We start from the raw sequence: 22,009 nt of genomic DNA, 5'->3' as shown, positions 1-22,009 counted from the left end.
TCAACATTTTCTATATTATTATTTCTATGTGCTGTAACCCTGAGATATGCTGATGCTTCCTAAATAGGTAGAATATTTATAGGACAATGGGAATGACTCAGATTTTCTGATAAGTCTTACTCTCTATCAAAGAGTATCCCATTAAACATAAAAATTAAAGATAATGGCTTCCAATGGCCAACACTGAGCTTCATAAGTTAAGAATATGAAAAAGTTATAAAAGTAATATATTGGTTTTTGGAAATCAAGGTTTGTGGATTATATTAAAGATATTAGGGTCATATGTTTTACAAAATTAAATAACATCATTTTTTCAAATCTTGATTAATTTATTACAAACTATTTTGTAAAAGTCTGGTAGTGAAAACAGACAAAACTTACACTCTTTCTCTGAGGATAACCAGCTGCTGCATTTCGCCTAGCCGTCTCCTTGCAAAATTCCTCATTGGCAACCTTCCATAACAGGTATTGTCCTCCATTTAGCACAGCTTTACACATATTAGCCCAATCTGCTGGTGTCATGTTCAAGTTGTTAATGGATTCGACCATGCTTACAGTGAAGGGTGCTTGAGGACTATAGGTTGTTACAGCCTCTTTTAGCTGCTTCACTGTTTTGAAATTTAAAACTTGGTAAAATCGCTGCCCTCCTGCCTCAAATACAGGGCATGTTAATATTTGAGATCTTGTCTCAGGATCCCAACTATCAACTGCGGGGGTTGGGGGCCTCCCAGCATATGGAGGTGGCGCTGTTGGTTGGACACTTACACCCTCTGGTGATAGAAAGGTGTTAGTAGCAGTCTCCTGTTGTAACTTTCCCCCTGATGGCTTTTTCTGTTTTACACTTTCTTTCTCTGTCTGACTAGCTTGAGAGGCCTTCTCTTTTACTTGAATCTTTTCCTCTGTCTGACTAACTTGAGAGACCTTCTCTTTTACTTGAATCATTATGTCTTCTCCTTCCTCTACCATTGTCTGAACTGAAGGCTTTGGACTAAGCAAACAAGATATGAACGTCCACAATGGCAATGTGCCAACTGGCAGAGTCCCTGGGCTTTTCTTTTCTATTCTTTTTAAATCTTCACCATGATGGTTCCATTGTGATATATTTAACAACTCCTCCTTAAAAAGCCATGGGCTACATTTTTGTATTGTATCAACGTATGCCCTGATTGTTCTTGATTTTACTGAGATGCCTCCTTCCTCTAACAATTTACTTAACACTCTTTCAGTTTGTTTTTTACTAATTTCTGATCCCGTATTTCTACTATAATACAACCCAACAAGATGACGCCAAACAAAACCGAGACAGAATGAAATAAAAAGGGAACAACAAAAAGTCATTATAGCCTTTCTATCCTCCTGACATGGGCATCCGTCCTTTCTCCCTATCTGTTCCTCAGACGTAAATAGTTTTTCCTCAGATGTGAGCGGTTTTTCTTCTGTCTCACTCATCTCCAGGGACAGGCAACTTAAAACAAAAGTGAAGCAAAATAAAAGACGAATCTTAAAATGGCTACCCATCCTCTCGCCCTGCCCTCAGGGGCGAGCAGTTTCACTTACCCTCAGTCGCTCCCCGTGCGAGCCACCAAATGCCGCAGTCTGGCTGGGCACAATCAGGAGCCACTCGTCAAAAGAAACTAACTTTATTTTTAGAACCACACACGCCAAACAAAACAGCCTCTCAGGAAAAACCCTCAGAGCCTCAACTGCCACCACCGGCTTTCCACAAGCCTCTCTCTCCCCCACCAGCTTCTCTCCACCTCCCACAATCCTCCTGCTCTTGAGGCCGATTGGCTGGGTCACGTGGGCGGAGCCAAAAAAGTCCCCCAATGAGCAGCTCCGTGGTCTGAAAGGGCAGGGAAACAGCCCAATGAGCATCACCGCAGAGGAGCCAATCAGCTAGATGTTGCTGGGGCTGAGGAGCCAATCAGCTAGATGTTGCTGGGGCCGCTGTGAGCCAATCATCAGCCGGCAGCTGGAAGTTTGCTGGCAGCTGGAAGTTTGCTGGGGCCCCTTTGGCTGTGGCTCTCAACAAGAAGCTTTAGAAGATAAAGGAAGATTTGGCAGTATGATAGGTGTCTCGAGAGAAAACCAAAGCAAAGGAAGAGAACAAATATTCAAGACTAAATCAGAAAACGTTCCTGAAGTTTAAAAAAAAAAAAAGACAAAAAGACTTGAAACTTCACACTGAAAGAATTCACCAAATACATGGTTAAAAAATCATCCAGGTCAGCCATGACATAGTCTAATAAAACAATTGGGCTTTAAAGAAAAAAAAAAGTTTTTCAGGCATCTAGATCCCAACTTCTAAGTCATTTGTAAGGAAAAATCATTAGGCTGAGCTTGGTGGCACACACCTGTAATCCCAGCAGCTTGGGAGGCCAAGGCAGAAGGATCACGAGTTCAAAGCCAGCCTCAGCAAAAGCAAGGCACTAAGCAAGTCAGTGAGACTCTGTCTAAATAAAATACAAAAAAGGGCTGGGGAATCAGTGGTTGAGAGCCCCTGAGTTCAGTCTCCAGTACCCAAAAAAGAAAGAAGTCATCAGCTTTTCATTAGACGTGAATACAAGTCAGAAAAAATGCAGCAAATTCAGCAAAGTATCAGGTTATAAAATCAATATCCATAAATCAAATGCATTCCTATACATCAATGACGAATCTGCTGAAAGAGAAATTAGGAAAACTACCCCATTAAAAATAGCTGCAAAAAAAAAATAAAATAAAATACTTGGGAATCAATCTAACAAAAGAGATAAAAGACATCTACAATGAAAATTACAAAAATAAAGAAATAAATTGAAGACCTTGGAAGATGGAAAGACCCCACGCTCCTGGATAGGAAGAATTAATATTGTCAAAATGGCCATACTACCAAAAGCAATACTAATTAAAATACCAATGAAATTCTTCATAGAACTAGAAACAGTAATCATGAAATTCATTTGGAAAAAAAAAACAGAATAACTAATGCAAACCTTAGAAAGAAGAGTGAAGCAGGAAGCATCATAATACCAGACCTTAAACTATACTACGGAGCCATAGTAACAAAAATGGCATGGTATTGCCATGAATACAGACATGTAGACCAATGGTACAAAATAGAAGACACAAAGACAAACCCACAAGGACAAGAAAACAAACACCCAATTTTAATAAGTGTATAGAAGAGTTCAACAGACACTTTATCAAAAAATATATATAAATGACAAACACAGAAGACAAATAAGCACATGAATATATATTCTTCATCATTATATATTAGGGAAATGTATATTAAAACCAAATGAGATATCTCATACTAGACAAAGATGCCAAAAACATTCACTGGAGAAAAGATAGCCTACTGAATAAATGGTGCTGGGAAAACTGGAAATCCACATATAACAAAATGAAATTAAACTCTTACCTCTCACCCTGCATGAAACTCAACTCGAAGTAGATAAAAAAACTTAGGCACTAGAACAGAGACCCTGAGGAAGAAGAAAAAGTAGGCCCAATCTTTACCACGTCAGCTTAGGATCTGACTTCTTTAACAAGACTCATAAAGCACAAAAAATAAAATCAAGAATCAATAAATGGGATGAATTCAAACTAAAAAGCTTCTTCTCAGCAAAGGTAATGACCAATAATGTGAAGAGAGAACCTACAGAATGTGAAAAAATACCACATACACCTCAGATAGAGCATTAATCTCCAGGATATATTAAAAAAAAAACTTCAAAAAACTTAACACCAAAAAAAAACAAACAAACAAACAAACAAAAAACCCAATGGGCTAAAGAACTGAACAGACACTAAACAGAAGACATACAATCAACAAATATATGAAAAATTGTTCAACAACTTTAGCAATTAGAGAAATGAAAATCAAAACCACTGTAAGATTTTATCTTATTCCAGTCAGAATGGCAATTATCAAGAATGTAAACAATAAATGTTGATGAAGATGTGGGGAAAATATATGCTCATAAATTGCTGGTGGGAATGCAAATTGGTGCAACCATTATAGAAAATGGTATGGAGATTCTTTAGAAAACTTGGAATGGAACCACCATTTAATCTAACTATCCCACTTCTCATTTAGGCCCAAAGGACTTAAAATCAGCATACTACAGTGATGTAGTCACATCAATGTTTATAGCAGCTCAATTCACAATAGCTAAACTATGGAACCAACCTAGGTGACCTTCAACAGATAAATGGATTAAAAAAAGTGATATATATGTATATATAAGATAGACTATTACTCAGTCTTAAAGAAGAATAAAATTATGGCATTTACTGGTAAGTGATTGAAGCTGGAGAATATCATCCTAAGCAAAATAAACCAATCTCAAAAAACCAAAAGCAGAATGTTTTCTCTGATATGCAGGTGCTAATTCACTATAGGGGAGGGCTAGGAAAGAATAGAGTTACTTTAGATTAGGTAGAGGGGAGTGAAGGGAGGGGAGAGGGTATAGAGTTAGGAAAGAGAGTAGAATGAATCAGACATTATTACTCTATGTACATATATAACCATATGACCAGTGTGATTCTACATCATGTACAACCAGAAGAATGAGAAGTTATACTCCATTATATATGATATATCAAAGTGCATTCTACTGTCATGTATAACTAATTAAAACAAATAAAAAAATTTTTTTAAAGATGCAAAAAAAAGAAGAAAATGCAGCAATACACCTCAGATACTTACAGAAAAGAAAATATAAAGCAATATATTATCTAGTCGAACATACCTTTAAGTATAAAGGACACAACTGTACCAACCTGCCAAGGCAAGAAAGGAAACAACTATACACCCAAGTCCCCAAAACAGAGAATACTGTTTCTCTATTATGGAAAGTTCCAACAACCCAAATGTCTAGAGAATCCTTGACATAAGGTCTGGTGGTGCATCTACTTATCTGTAGAAATAAGATAAAATGATGGTTGTAATGCAAAAAGTGCCCAATGTTACAGGCTGATTGTATATTAAAATGGGGGAGGGGAGCAGGAACATGTATGAAAAGGGGAGTTCATTCATTGCCTTGGGTACTCTCTGGGAGTAAATGGTTATCACTTTACGTTGACAGCAAGAAAAAGGGAAGAGAGAAGGAAGGAGTTACTTGTAGTAAATTTCAAGATTTCTGTTAGCAGGAAACAAACCAGAGATAGAGAACATGAGAAAATAAAATAAAATACATAATGAAAAAATATGTTTTATATAATAATTATAACAATGTACCAGAGGCTAAACATATTGAAAATATCCATATATCAACAAATATAATGCGATTAATTTGTCAGGGGAAAGGCATTCAGATTTACTAACAAAAGAATTCCTGTTGCAAGTGATAGTGTTGTGACTTTGAAGCAGTGGTGCATACAGTAATAAGAGATATTCTATATCCTGTGACGATACAACAAAATATCTCAAAATTGAGTTTCTTAAAAGGTTGATACAACGTTAATACAGAATAAACAAGAAACTCTTAAAAGTTAAGGACAAGAAAACAAACACCCAAATTTAATAAATGTATAGAAGAGTTCAACAGACACTTTATCAAAAAATAAAATACAAAGGAGACTTAAGAACATGAGTGTTTATTCTTCATCATTATATATTAGGGACATGCATACTAAAACCAAATGGGATATTTCTAACCATCTCTCAAGTGGCCAAATGGTAAACTAGCGAACATACCAAGTGTCAGTCCTGATGTGGAAGACCTGGAACTCTTACGTATCATTTGTGGAAATTCAAGAGGGCTGCAAACACTTGAAAACAGTATGGAAGTTCCTTAAAATGGTAAGCACCCACCTACCATGCAATCTGAAACCCGAGTTTCAGAGGACTCTCTGCAGGCAGGTGGAGCCTGTGCAAGCTTCAGGCCTCTGTAGCCAAAAGAGCCTGTTTCAGTGTTAGCAGCTAATCACAGCCGGGGGTGCCTTTGAGGATCACAGCCAGCAAAGCTGGATTCTTCTCCATTACTATCAAGTGGGCTGTTGAAACTGTAAACGGTGGGCCTCTGGTGCTGCCACAGACCCAGCAGCTCACTACCACCTTCTTTCCAGGTTCTTGTCAATCTCTCTGAGATTCATGAGACAATGGAGTAGGACTTACTCAAGTGTGAAGAATACAAACAGAACTCTCCAAGGGGAAAGAGGGGACCTGATAGCAGGTCACACCTGACTGTGCTAGCCTAAGGGTTTATATAGTACTTGGGTAATCACCATTGGTCTGAAGTTATGCTAATCAGGGTTTGGAGATGCACTAACACTCTTGGTTAGCCCTAGAGTCTAAACTTCTATTCTGGCCCGTTTTCTCACAGCTCACCTGCAATCCCAATTCAGCAGGAGGTTGACATGGCAGATCATGGATGCTTGGGGATTCAGAGCTGCTGTGCTATGTGGATCAAGCATGAGCACCAGGCCTAGGTGGGCCTCCACAAGGTGACAGGTCAGTATGCCCTGCCCTTCCTCAGGCTTGAGCCTCAAGGCCAGCTCTGCCCACCTCCTGCACTCCATCCACACTCCCATTTGCCCCGGCAGCCACTCTATAGCTCCAGGACAAGGGCTTAGCCTCAAATCAGCTACTTCACTCCTAGATACTTACCTAAAAGAAATGAAAATTTACCTTCAGGCAAAAACCTGTACAAGAATGCATAAAGTGACTTTGTTGTAAACAAAACCAAGAAACAGTTGGAATTCTCATCAAGAGGCAAGTGGATACACAAAATGACAGGGTATGCATGCAGTTGAACACCATCAACAAGAAGGAATGAAGATGAACTCTACTACAGGGATGATCTCAGAATAACGATGCTGAGTGAAAGAAGCCAGACAAAAAAAGTTCAGAATGTATGATGCAATTAATAAAAACTTTTAGAAAATTCAACTAATATATGAGAGAACACCAATCAGCAGGGTGGCCTGGAGACAAAGGAGGTAGAGGGTAGGGAAGGCCAGTAGGTAGGGATTACAGAGTTTACAAAGGAGTAGGTGGAAACCTTCAGAGTGACAGACAAGCTCATGATCCTTATTGTACTGATGGGGGTCACAGGGTATGCATATGTTAAAACTTATCGAGTTGTAAACTTTAAATTGTACAGTTTTCAATGTATCGGTTATAGATTAATAAAGCTATTTTAGTAAAAAGTTCAAAGAAAGGGCTGTTCTTAACAGAAAGAAAGCATGGGATATTAATTTTTATATTTTTTGAGTCATTTACTAACAAAAAATGACATTTATTTTGCTTCTGATGTGAATATTTGGGCCAGTCTTTGTGGGAGTAGGTTAGCTCTGCTGCAATTCACATCACCTGGGGAAATGGAATCTTCAGAAGATGCTGTGAATCACATCTGGTGATTGAAGTTGATTGTTTGAGATCATTCTTGGGGCTGGTAGCCCCAATACCTACAGGTGACCTCTCTGGAACCTGAACTTTCTTGAAACATGGTGGCTGATTCCCAAAGGTGAGCATCCTGAGAAAAAGCCCAACAGAAGCTGGATCACATTTTATGGCCTACTTTCCAGAAATCAGAAGTCATGCAGTGTCAATTTTCTCTTATTCTATTCACTGTGGTGAGCACAAAGGACTACCCAGTACTGAGGTAAAGAAAATAGACTTCCCTTTCTGATGCAGAAGAGCAAGATTCTAAAAGCACGATAGTATAGGAAACACTTCTGTGACCATTTTTGGAAAATGCAATGTGCTGAATAGAATACATAAATGAGTGCTTAATGTAATTATAAACTGAATTTTTTGCCATAAAAAGATACTGATATAAATGTGATGGAGTTATACACCCTGTATTCCAGAATTTTAGAATATATTCATATTTCCCACAAAAAATTTAAAACACCTAGATATAACATAGAAAAAACTCTATAATGACTTTCAGTTTGGCAATGATTTTTTTAAGATACTACACAAAGAAAGGAAGAACATGAAAGAAAAAGATAAGCTAGACTCCATTAAAATTAAAAAGTTCTGCTCCACAAAAGGCACTGTCAAGACAATGAAAAGCCAAGCTACAGAACGGGAGAAAAAAATCTCAAAAGACATATGTAATAAAGGATTGTTTTCCAAAATACAAAGAAGTCTTAAAACTCATCAATAAGAAAAAAACCTGGTTAAACAATGGGCCTAAACTTTTAATAGACCCCTTAACAAGGAAGATATATAGATGACAAATAAGCATACACGAAGATGCTCTATGTTATTGGTCCTCAGGGAAACGCAAATTAAAACAGTAATGAAATACCACTGCATACCTTTCTAATAGGTATAGCCCAAATGAAGAAACAGATGACACCAAACTCTAGTAAGGATGCAGAACAACAGGAACTCTCATTCACTGCTGATGGGAATGCAAAATGGTTCAGCCACTTCAGAGGGCAGATTGACAGTTTTGTAAAAAACTGATACTCTTATCATATGATCCATGGTATTTAACAAAATGGAGCTGAAAATTTATATCCACACAAAAACCTGTCCATGAATGTTTATAACCATTTTATTCATAACTGTCAAAATTTGGAAGTGACCAGACATTCTCTTATGGCAAATGATTAAATAAACTGTGATACATCCAGACAATGGGGTATTATTCAGTACTAAAATGAAATGAGCTATCAACCCATGAGATAATATGGAGGAATCTTAAATATACATTGCTAAGTAAGAGAAACCAATTACAAGAAGCTACATACTGGAGGATTCCAACCATATGACATTGGTGAGAGGCAAAATGATGGAGCCAGTTAAAAGACTAGTGATTACCAGAAGTTAGAAGGGAGTGAGAATGGGATGAATAGGCAGAGGAGGGGATTTTTTTAGGCGAGTTCTACTATGCTGTATGACACTATAATAGTGGATATATATCGTTATACATTTGTCCAAACCCACAAATTGCATAACACTAAGCATGAATCACAATGTAAGTTATGGGCTTTGGGTAATAATGTAGGCTTGTAAATTTTAATACATGTGCCACTCTGGTAGAGGATATTGACAACAAGGGAAGTTATGCATGTGTGTGCACATGCACACACATGTACATAATACCCAGCTCTATTTGTTTTAGAAAATGAGCAATGCAGTAACAATGAGCATGTCTACCAATCATATCTGTGTCTTTAAATACTTTTCCCCATAAAAACAACAAAAGCTCCTAGTTTCTCTCTGCTTGGAGAAATGACTGTTTCCAGGAATGTTCAAGATCCCAGAAAGCAAGAGTGCTATCAAAGACTATTAGGAAGCTGTCTAAGGGGTTCAGAATTCAAAATGAAGGGTCTACTCTGGCCATCGTTAGGACAATTTAAGCATAAATAAGAAAAATATTTGTAAGTATTAAAAGACATCAAATGTTTTTTTAAATTCATATATTCATAATTACCCCCATATAAATATCTAACTGGAAGAAATTGATGCACCACCCAATTGTTTGAAAACTGGCAAATAAAGGGAAAGAAGCAGTTTTTCTTTCTTTACTATATGAACTCTATCTCATCAAATAGTTAATGATAGAGAACTTTTCACTATAAAAGTATTCCAGCTGCAAAAATAAAAGAGGAATAATTGAATTCAAATATCACCATTCTGTAAATCCTAATAAAAAATGGAACTAGAAATTGATCATCAAAAAACATTAACATCTCCGAAAGAAACAACCAGCAATGTTTTGTCTAAAGATGAATAGGTCCAACGTCTTTAAAAGAGTCCTTCCAAAGTGATCCAATCTAAATTCTATCAAGTCTCCAGCTCTAACTACCAATTTATAGGAAATACAGTCAAATAAATTCAGTCATTCCTAAGCATTGGAAAACCTCACAATACAAATGGCCCAGTGTCTTTTTAACATTACAAGAAAAAGAAATGGAGAAGAGATCCACAGACTGGAAGAAACACATTAACCAATCTAAATGAATGCACCTTATTTGAATTCTGATTGGGACAACAAATTATAAAAATTGGACAATTATCAAATATAAACATTGACAGGGTATTTGACTATACAAAGAAATCAAGTTAACCTTTAGTTGTCATAGTGCTATTTTTTTTAGCAAGTCTGCTTCTTGTAGCCACATATATACCACATTAAAATATTTTCAGATTAAATAATAGCTAGGACTTATGTTCAAATCATCCAGAGAAGAGGGGCAGTAAAAGTGGGATTAGGCTAATAGGAAACAAATCTAGCAATGATTTGTTCAGCACTGATGCTGAACAATGGCTACATTATTCTGTGGATTTATTATATCATTCTCCATTTTTCATGCATGTTAAAGGTGCTCCACAATTGTAAGTTTGAAAATAAATAGTGAAGTAAATAATCATACCCTCACTTCACTGCCAGACATTTTAATTTAACTATTCTGGTAATGTTCAGAATTGGTATTAAAACAAAAACAAAAACACAGTCACAAGGAATTCTAATTAGCGGCCACGAACAAGAATGACCTCACTGAACCATACACATAGCCACCACTTCATAGCACTGGGGAAAGCCATACAGCCCATCACTTAGGTGAATAACTGATTTCAGAGGCCACAAATCTTAACCAAAATTGATAGAGCTTGCAATGTGTAAGCACAAATGTTATGTACAGAAAAATAAATATGGTAAATTCCTGCCTGAGAAGAAGAAAGCCAGAGTGCAGTGAATCTGTGGAATTTTGCCTCTGCTTGGCTGTCTGTGAAGATGGTTGGAGAAGGAGGGATTAGGGAAAATCAAGGCTCAAGGCCACTTAATAACAACATGACTGAAGCATCTGCCTGAAGAATGAATGAAACAAGTCTATATCTGGGGCAATTTTTGGTTACAAATAATTCAGCTAAAGTAGTCTTCACCACTTTCCATGGTAACAATATTTGATAATACCACAGTGGGCAATTGTAAAGGCCGTATTGATTAAATGCCTTGCATGATGGTTGAAACTGAGAAACTTTTGTGTTTCAAAACCACTTCATACATCATACTCATGAAAAAAAAATAAATGTCCTATTTTTCTTGCTATGCAATTTTAGTATGTATTAATATTATTACCCCTACTAATCAAAACGAAGAAAACCCTGAGTCTCAACAAACCACCTTTTATTAACACTATTATTCAAAATCACTCCAGCAGTTTAGAACACAAGAATATTTTTCCAGAAAAGGTCTAAAATATAACACTGAGAAGGGAGCCCTCAAAATATAAAGTACTATTATCCTCTGGAATCCTGAGTAAACAAGATATAAGGGCTTTTTTTCCCCTGAAATATTATTTCTGTAAATTGTCCTGCTCACAGTACCTCTCAGGGAAATAAAGTCTGTAAAGTAGTTATCAACTATTGCTGACACATGTTTCAAAGATTGGTTGAGTACTTACTATTTTAAAAGAGGAAATCCAACAAGGTACAATTTTAATCTAAATCTTACAAGGCTGCACACCTCCATCCAGAATCTAAGTGATGGAGTCAAAACATTGACAAAATCAGGGAGCCACATCTCATCAGGAGCTGGAGGTGGTCATCACCTCTCGGAAGGCTGAGAGTACCTGCCTCTGACATCAGACCCCACAAGTACTCTTCATTCCCAGGCTCAGTTTCACTAATGAAAGAGTATTGATGCATCTCTGTCCAATGTACGATATTAAGAAGCTTCTCTCGAAGATATGAACAGGCTCTTAATTTTCCTTGTCTTCAGAATGCTTTTAGAAAAGTTAGACTTTTAAATAAAAAGTATAAATGTGTGTTATCAGGAATTTTGTTTTCCAAGGTCTTACATGAGAGTGCATATTAACAGAGCAAAGACCACATGCTTCCTCTTTGACAGGCTAGTTGAGTGCCTGTGAATATTTTTTCACTTCTTTGAACTCCAATATCTGCATCAGTAAAAGAGCAGTCAGATCCTCTCTCTTGTAGGGATAGTAAAAGATTAAAAAGAGATATGGTACAGTTTCTTACACATAACAAGTGCTCAATCAATATTTATTCCCACAACTTATTCACCCCAATTAGAAGAACTGTTTACAGCCTCACCATCAAATGCCTTGTAACCTCGACAGCATTTCTCAAGGTGTATCTCAGAAGTGTTATCTCAGAATAGTATTCTTGGAATAGTATTAGATGAACCACAGATCCACTGGGGGCACGGGGAGAGTAGCGTCTGTGGTCATATTCATTTTGGAAACACTGAGTTAGACATCCATCTTCATAAATACTTAACAGTTTTTCAACTGCTAACCCATATTGTGAGTCTTTGAAGGAAGGGGAAGGTGTGTTACATTTCCCCTCATCTGGGCAATAGAAGCCTTCATGTCAGGAGCACTTATTAACACCCTCCAAGGATCTAATATTCTATGAACCACACTGTGACAAATATTCATCTCAAGAACTAGACAGACAAGGGCAGTGGGAGATCATTGTTGTCTTGAAGGAGACAGCAATGCTTTTCTTGTATTTTTTCTGTGTGTGGGATTACTCATATTCTCCACAGGAATAAACAATCTTCAGCAATTCACTGCAGAGCTATTCGGTCATTTTTTTAAATTAGTTTTTTCTTTTTCTTTTTTTTTCGCATTTGGATGATTATAAGTAAGTTGTTCACTATTGTGAACAATACTGTGAATTCTTACAGTTCCTTCTGCTTGACAAATGAGCATGATTTCGAAAGGCACAGGGGTCACTTTAGTCGAAAATATAATTAGCTGGACAAAAAGGAATTTGCTGTTTTGTACTTTTAACAGACTGTTTAACGGGAGGTTTGGGGAACTCAGGATCATGGGAATTCAAATTTTGTATTTGCTGCTTCCAATACATATAAATAACCATTCTGAAAAGTAAATTTGGTTTAATTTTTAAAAATATCTGCTATATACCTGCTACATATATATATATAAGGTACTGGTCAGGAAACTGGTGATAGCGATAGAAGGTGTGCATCCTTTCAGAAAACAAATTGTAATAAATGCATACTGCACATTTATATAAGGTAAAAAAGTTGGCACTGGCTCTTCAGGTCATCAATGGGCTTCTGCCACATATGAGATTCTGACATGTTGCAACATTTTAGTTTCAATTCTGCTTAGCAATGTCATTGCAAAAGCCATTTTAACTGGTGTTCAAATGGGACAGAATGTGCATCAGTTGCCAAAGCAACTGCTCAGTGTAGTCTTGCTGTTCAGTTCCAGAACAGCTGTGGTCTACTCTGGGGGAAAGCAGAAAACAGGGTCATTTGGATTGGAGTGACTTTGAATCTATGCAGTCAAATGAAAGACATACAAATTAACCATGCTCAAATGATCCCAAGTATATTTAGGGTTCAAGAGACTTAAGCCATCCAGCTTGGTGAGGGCATATGAATTCTCTGGCAGGCAACACTCTAAGGCATTCCTCAAGCTTCCCACCTACTGGTGTATACACATTGTATAACCTCCTCCTTTAAACGTTGGGGTCTGTGAAAATGAGGGACTTCATTCCAATGACTGGGTTACAAAGGTGAAGGGATTTTGCAGATGTAATTAAGGTCCCAAATAAGTCAATGCTGAATTAATCAAAAGGAAGATTAATCTAAGCTCGCCTGACCTAACCAGGTATGCCTATACAAGGGACTGGACTCTTCAAGATGGAAGAAAATGGAAGCCAAGAAAATGGAAGAGAATCTCCTGACAGCTTTAGAAAAGCATGCTGGCGTGTTGTGGAAAACACCCAATAGAAAGGAATTCTATCCACAATCAATCCTGGCAGTGTCCTTCCTGTCCAATTATTTAATACATTGTCACAAATGCACATGGGACATCCACCGGGATCCAGGAAAGGGACAGAAACCACATCAGTTATGTGAACAGGGGAGATTTAATATGAAGACTTGCTAACTAGATAAAGTTACTAACCAGGTATATGAAAAGATAAGAAGAGATCTTTAAAGTGTACCTGCAAAAGTTAGCTGTCATTCCTACAGGCAGGAAACACAAGGAAGGGATTGAAAGTATTAAAACTTAGAAAGGACCCTGTGAAGTTGAAATTAGGACATTTGAGGAAGGACTGCTGGCCAGTTGGTGTCTCTAAACTTGGAAGAAGTCCTCATGGAACTGGGACCAGGTCTCGAAGGAGGAGGAAAAGAAACTTATTCTTCAAGTGCCGGCAAATTTCAAACCGAATACTTCTGCCTCTGTAGGAAAGTGCTGCTGTTGCTGGTACAGAAAAGACTGAAGCAATGCCCCATGAACACGAGGAACGAGGTGCCCAGGAAGCCAGCCTGAAGGAGCCCATCTCTTCCATCCTGCAGCCTCCCTCTAGTGGCTGCTATTGGCAGAGCCTCACACGGAGCTGGCTGGAAGCTGGCGCTTGGTTTCAGAGTTGCTGCCCAGCATCACAACATGAAAAAGAAGGATGGATTTGGTACTGAGATAAAATAACTTAACAACTGACATGCATGGCTAGTAGCATTTTCCCTCTGTCTTGTTCCAGCTCCCAGAACATCTGCCAAATTTTTGCATGCCTGGAAATCCACAATGAAGTTTCCCCAAATGACAGGAAGTTCACACAGAGTCCATGAAGTTGCTACAAAACACATGACCAAAGCCACTGTCTCCTTGCTCTGCTACCACTAAACGCAAAGCACCCAAAAGCTGAAAGTCTTCCCTATGCCCCAGCCATATGCCTTAGAGCCCCAGACCTGGTAACCACACTAGGGACCCAGTAGAAACAAGGAGACAGAAGCCCTCTCCTGTATTACCATTGGCTACATCAGTTGCTTTGTGTTCCCACTGTCTGAGAGAAAGTGTAGGATACTGGCCCCTCTTTGCCTGCAACTCACTTTTTCCAACATCAGAACTAGAATTCATGGTGTTGGTCTGAAAATTATCAAAAGAACAGACGCTGCTGTAAGACTCCATCCTTGGATTATATTTGTGCATTCTGTCTCTGTTTTGTGGTGAATTACATCTCATCCTTTAATGCAAACAGTGCCATGATAAATTTGTGGGTAGGTCATGAGCACCCTTGAACTGAGCCTGAGACCCCCATTACTCTGACACTGAGAATAGTATATTTCGTGACATGTAAAGAACATTTTAAGAGGCAAAATAATTTCATAATTTTCAGTAGACAGTACAGCTTGGATTTGCAGTTTGGCTCCTTGCATAATCTTAGGCAAGTTTGTTATTACTTAAGTCTGGTTAGGATTCTAACACACACACACACACACACACACACACACACACACACACACTAGGTAGCTTATAAAGAACAAAAACATTTCTTATAGTTGTAGAAGCTGAGAAATGCAACACCAACAGGAAGAAAATTTTGAATCTGGTGAGGGCTCTCTTCCTGTTTCATATGTGATGCAAAACGTTTTCACTGTGTCCTAACATGAGGGAAAAGGAAAGGGATTCCTATTGGGTTTCTTTCATAAGATCCATTCATAAGGGCTCCCTTCACATGGGCTGATCACCTTCAGAAAATCCACCTCCTAACATCATCACATTGGAGGTTAAGATTTAAACATGTGAATTAGGAGGAAGGCATACATATTCAGACCACAATAGTTATTTTCTCTGGGCCTTGGTTTTTTTAGTTCTAAAATGGGCATGATAACAATGGCACCTGTCATATAAGATCATTGTAAAATTTAAATATGTTACTGTAGTTTAAAATTTATATTTCTCACCTCAGAATTTTAGGAATATCCATATCATTGATAAGCAGAATACCAGGCCTTTCTAAAGTAGCTTTCTAGTCCTATCACTAACAGCTTTTATGTCTGAACCCCCACACTTTGGGGAATAGCCATGTCTACTGGATCAAACTATACCAAATAAATTTCCAGAACTTAGAACAAAGGCAGAAAATTCTATTTCTCGAGCAATCAATAATCACATCCTTGTGTATTATTGCAAGAAACCATCCCAGGCCTTGAGATGGTTGCTTCCAATATCCTAGGTCAAATTCACTTCCCTCTTTTATCTCATACCTAGACTATGATTCAGGTTTCTAGGTTTAAACTTCATTTTCTTGCTTTGGTGAGGTAAATCTCCTAGTAAATATCTTGAAAAAAAGTGTAGGAAGTACAATTTTTAAATAAATATTTTAGTTTTCAGTCTGAGTGTATCATACTCATTTATACTCAAACCAAGAAACAAAATATGACTTAAACAGAGATGGTTTAGGAAAAGGGATGTTGGTATATCCCTCTGGTTATAAAAAAAATCGTATGTAGAAGCACCTCCTCCCACCAGCAATCTCCCATGCAGACACTTCTTCACAGGACTCCTTGCCCCAGCTTCTTCTATTGAAAAAAAATGCTCACTGTGGCCCTCAGCCCACTAGCTACTCCATGTTCCTACTTTCTATCCAAGCCAAATATTTAGGTAAAAATTGTGTCCGTTTTCATGCATTGTATTCTGTCCTCAAAACACTTCTGAAGCAACAAAAGTCCAGTGACTAAATAGAATATTAAGACCTGGCCCCTGATCCCCATTTGAGGCAACTCTGAAGGATCATCTCAGTTTCAGGATTCCTACTAGGTCATCCATGGCCTTAAATGAGCCTGCATCACAGCCAAATTCCCCCACTGCCTAATTCTGTTTCCTTTGCTTTTACCTTTCACTAGTGTTGCTTTCAAGAATACTCCCTAATGCACATCCTATGCACGAATCGCTCTTGGAAGTCTACTTCCTGGGGGAACCAACCTGTGACCTAAGCCTTTAAGAACATAAGCATCCTTTATCTTTCTTTCATATTACCCTTAACAATGGGGATTTTGCATAAATTTCTGCCATCATTTGATTATTTTATTGTCCTCCATTAAGGTCTGTGTTTCATGAGACAAGAATTGTGTCATTTTCCACTCACTGTAGTTTTCCCAGTACTTAAGTCAGTGTCTTTGCCATGTAATCCTTCCTTGGTGAATAGTTTGCTGTTGCATATTGTTTGTAGATGAAATCTTGCCTGATAATTCACTGTTAGGAATTTATTTCTTTGTATTAAGTTATCTTGTTTCAAGTTAAAAATGCATGTAATTCTTATATCCATTGAGTATAATGTATCAGTAGCCTGGAGATCATAAATCTGAGAACTTCCAGGCTAGGAAAACTTCTAACAATGAGCGCAGCCAAGCAATCTAGTGGGAAAAAGAGCTAAATTCTCATGAACAACTAATTGTCAACATAACTATATGAAAGGTAAAAAGCATGGCTTTTGGACTCAGTCAAACATGGATATAAGGCCAGACTTTGTCACTTATTAACCATATGATCTGTTATAAGAGTTCTTTAAATCCCAGATAGGAAACATTAGGCATAAAATAAGCCCATGATGAATATTAGTTTCTTCTCCATATACCTCTTCATCTTCCTCCCGCTTCTTTGTAACTTTGCTTCAGGAAAGTGTTTCCCATGAAATTGCCTTATCTGAATAACCCCAGAGAAAGAAAACCAATATGGAGGTACAGTAGGGTCCCTTCAATTCATTTGCTCTTTCTTTTTAAATATTTCCATTCTCAAATTTATGTCAGTGAGCTGGTCATCACACAACACTTGGGATGGTTGCTACTAAATCTGGTCACAAGTAATGAACTGAAACAAAGTATCATAGCAAAACTATGCAAATCAACCCATACCTAAATCAAACTAATAGGCAGAATTCTCACCCAACTGCCAGCTAATTTACTTCATGTTACTGGATATTGATTCTGCTTGGAGTTGGGGGGAAATCTGTCATACTCAAGATGCCATCTGTTCCCACTGCCAATGGAAGTTACCTCTCCCTTCCAAATCTTTTGGTGAATTGCTTACCCCTTATTTCCTGCAGGTTTTCAAAAGCTTCATTAGCTTCCTCATCAACACTGGACAAGGAATCCAGGCTATTCATTTTCATTACTTCTCACAATTGACTTAATTTTGCACTTCTAGTCAGTAGCCTCCCGTCAGCCAGAGACACAAAAAACCAATGGAGGAAGGAAGACTCACGGCAGAAGGACACGGGATTTTGGTGGAGCAGATACTTGCATTCATAGTAAACAATAAGAGTTATAGGCATTTGACTCCATGAAGGTGTACAGGGATTACACAGCAGAGAGCAGTTTCTTGGAAGAGATGGGCAGAAAATGTTCAAAAAAAAATTGCAAAATAATGGGAAAATTAGACCAAGAAAGAGTCTTCCGAGAAAAACTATGGAAATTCTACTTCCTGGAATGTTAGAGTCCTGTCAAATTTTGTGACTGGTACAGTAGTAAGCAAATAGCCATTTGTACTGATCTAAACCTGAATTGGTGATTAATTTTCATACTAGATCTTCTGGAACCAAATGAGAGACAGGTCTAAATGACTCTACTAGAAATGAAATGAATGCTGAATAATGAAGTCTAATGAACATTTGAGTGGTTAGAGAGTTTTAAAATCATACAGATCCATTTTTCCTCTCAAAGGCACATTTCTTTGAAAATTTTTATACAAATTTTTGTCTAAAAAATTGTCACTCTGTTCAGGACATACATTTTGTTCCAATTCTGAAATGTCTCTAAAGATAATTTTCACTGATTCTTCAGAAAAGAAAAAGAAAATCAAATTTCTCAGAGTGTGGTAGACTTTCCCACATTTTCCTAGTGTCTATTTATCTAAAGATAGCAATATAATTAGCTGGTAACACCTAGTTTAGTTGTGGTTGGTGAATTTTTTACAAAGATATATTTAGAAGTGAAAGCCAATGCACCTGGTATTAAAACTTTGATTTATTTGGAGTCTTGATGTAAACAGGAAGAACTGGATTTGAGACATGAATATAGAATGCTATATTCATGCATATGAAAAGCCTAGTTGCATATTGAAGTAGATAGTTGGTCATCTTGTGAAAAATAGTCATCAAGTTAATGTAGAGTGGTAACTGCTAGATTTGAATGGCCTTAAATTATTAAAGCTACATATCTCTGAAAGAGAATTTGAATAATTAGACACTTAGTAATACATTAAAAAGCAGGAGAGGAGTACACATAATGTGGTGCCCTGGGAATAAGTACATGCTCAGCAGTATACATTCTAGTATAACTTCTCTAGACACAGACCTTCCTGCTGTGTCCTGGAACTCAAGGTCCAGCAATGCCCCTGTGTTTCAAATGCATCAGAGAACTAAGATGAAGTGTCCTCTCCCTTATCCACCTTTTTCAGTTAGTTCACTTGTATTTTAGTAATACAGTTTTCTGTTAATAAAATTATAAAAACTAATTATAGAAAGTAGAAGAAAATTAAAACCACTCATATTTGTCCTCACAGAAATAAAATATTGGTGAACATAGATCCTTTCCATGCACACACCACATACCACATTTACGGATGAGACTATAAGGGGATTATATATTTTTCTTGACATATCTGGATAATTTCATTCTGACATTGGATATTTTCTCCAGCAAAATTTTGCATATTTTTATAATTTTGTGACAAATATTTTTCAGAAGATAATAAGTACTAACAGGTCAAGATAGGAAGGCAGGAGGGATGACTCTGTTATGGAGAGTACTCAAGGAAGACACTATGGATGACATGGCCTTTGAGTAGAAATCTGAAGTGCAGTCCTAATTCTCCTGATGGAGACAGAGCCTCACATGTTCAAGGAACTGTGAGAGGCCAAGGGGCTGAGGTGAAGTCAGCCAGAAAGCATCAGGAGGGGAGCCAAAGTGGGAAATAAGAGCTGGCAGATGTTGGAGGTAGAGGTGCTAAGTGGATGGACAAAATATGTCACATTGTTTTGTTTTTTGTTTTTTGGTGTTTTTTGTTTGTTTGTTTTTGCCAATGTTTCTACTCTAGCTAAAAAGGAAAAACACAAGAGAGTTAAGAGCCAAAGAGTAATATGATCATCTTTTTATTTTAAACAAATTAGTTTTTCCTCCCTGTGGTTAGTAAAAAGAGTAGAGGGCCATAGAGAAATCAAATAAACCAACATGAAAATTATAGCAATAACCTAGGAGAGAGCAAATGGAGGCCTGGCCCAGGAGAGTTAGCCTAGTGGGTAGTGAGAAATAATAGAGTTCTGGATCTATTCTAAGGGCACAGCTAATACATTTGCTGATAAAGGGAAGAGAGAAGGATAATTTCAAAATGTTTGACCTGAAAACTGATCCTGAAAAATGGTTATGGATCAACTAACTATTGCTATTTATAATACTTAAGAATATTTACATTAATGTCTATGAGAGTCAGAGTTACATCATGTTTTGGTCTTTTTGTTTTGTTTTGGTTTTTTACAATGCCTTTATCTTTGGGCCCTGCATTAGAGTAATAATGAACTCATACAATCAGTCAAAAAGCTTCCCTGAATTATCTGAAAGTTGCTATAGAATGTGTATAATTTCTGCTGTGTCTGATACAATTCACCTGTGAAGCCATTTGGTCCTGGAGATATTTTCTAAAATAATGAGCATAGTTTCTCTTGAGTTAATTAGGGTAACCTGTTCCTTCTAAGGTTTTTAAATAAGTTTTTAAATATAACACCTAAAATATTTAATAATATCCTTTTGTTGTTTCCATATATGCAAGATCTATAAGCTCTCTTTTATTCTTAATATTGCAATTTATGTCTCCTGTTTGTTCTTCCTTAGTCTAATCAGACACTTATCAATTTTATTGATATTTTGAAGAAAACAAGTATTGTTTTCATTGATTTCTCTCATCACTTTTGAATAATTTTTGTGCTTATCTTCATTATTTTCTTTCTTGGGTTTAATGCGGGTCTAATCTATTCTTTTCCAGGACTTGAAAATTAGAAACTTAGATAATTGATGTTAGGCCTTCATTATTTTCTAATTAAGCATCTAAAACTATGGATTTCCATCTAAGCTCTGATTGAGGTGCATTCCACAAATTTTGTTATGTTGCATTTCCTCTTTTATTGACTTAAATGACCCAGTCCTTGTTTAAAACTGTGTGACTTAACTTTTAAATATTTGGGGATTTTACAGATATTCTTCTGTTAGTTGCATTTATTTTAATTCTATTAAGGTTAGAGAATATTCCGTATTATTTCAATACTTTTAACTTGTTTTTTGTTTTATGATTTTGTTTTATGATTTAACTTGTTTTTTGTTTTATTTCAATAATTTTAACTTGTTTTTTGTTTTATGATTCAAAACATGGTCTATCTTAATGATCACTTCACATGTATTTGAAAACATAAAAAAATATTCTCTTATTTGTGGCAGGATATTTAATAAATGCCACTTAATTCAAATCAATTGATCATGTTGTTCAAACATATTTTTACTGATTTTCTGTTTGCTTGCATTTATCAATTACTGAGAAAGGAGTTTTGAAATCTCAACTGTAATTCTGAAATCGCCTAATTGTCCTTTCAGTTCTATCAGTTTTTCTTCATACATTTTATGTTTACCTATTGGAGTATAAACATCAGATTATTGCGTATTGTCGATCAATTGAAGACTTCCTCATGATTAAATGGCTCTCTATTTTCCTGAAAAAATTCTTTATATTTTCCTCATATTAATAGAGCCATTATAAGTCTTATATAATCCATATTTGTACAGAATATCTTTTTCCATTATTTTTCCTTATAACCTGTCTTTGTATTTATATTAAAATGGTTTTTTTATAGACAGCAAACCACTAGATCTTGATTTAGTTTTTCCAGTGACTTCTGCCTCTGTTTGACGTAAACATTCACTGTAACATTTTAATATATATTGAGACCAGTCAGTATTTGCACATATGTGCATATTCTCTCTCTCTCTCTCTCTCTCTCTCTCTCTCTCTCTCTCTCTCTCTCTCTCCCTAGCTATCATCAGCTGGAAGATGCAGACTTATCTAGAATATCATTTTTCTTTTTTTCTTTTTTTAAAATATTCTAAAAACTATTTTATTATTTTATAACCAATCTGCATACATACCATCACAGTTAAAACGAAAATCAATATTAAAACAATGGGTGGAAAATTTTACTATTTATATCTTAGTATAAGTTTGCCATAGTAAATGTACTTTTAACAGTTACAGAAAAATTAGTTTTTTATTCTAATTAGTTATACATGTA

This window comes from Marmota monax, unplaced genomic scaffold (assembly GCF_021218885.2).
Source record: "Marmota monax isolate L192 unplaced genomic scaffold, Marmota_monax_Labrador192_F-V1.1 WCK01_AAM20220418_F8-fsc00010, whole genome shotgun sequence".
Classification (NCBI taxonomy): domain Eukaryota; kingdom Metazoa; phylum Chordata; class Mammalia; order Rodentia; family Sciuridae; genus Marmota; species Marmota monax.
This window is presented reverse-complemented; position numbering follows the sequence as displayed.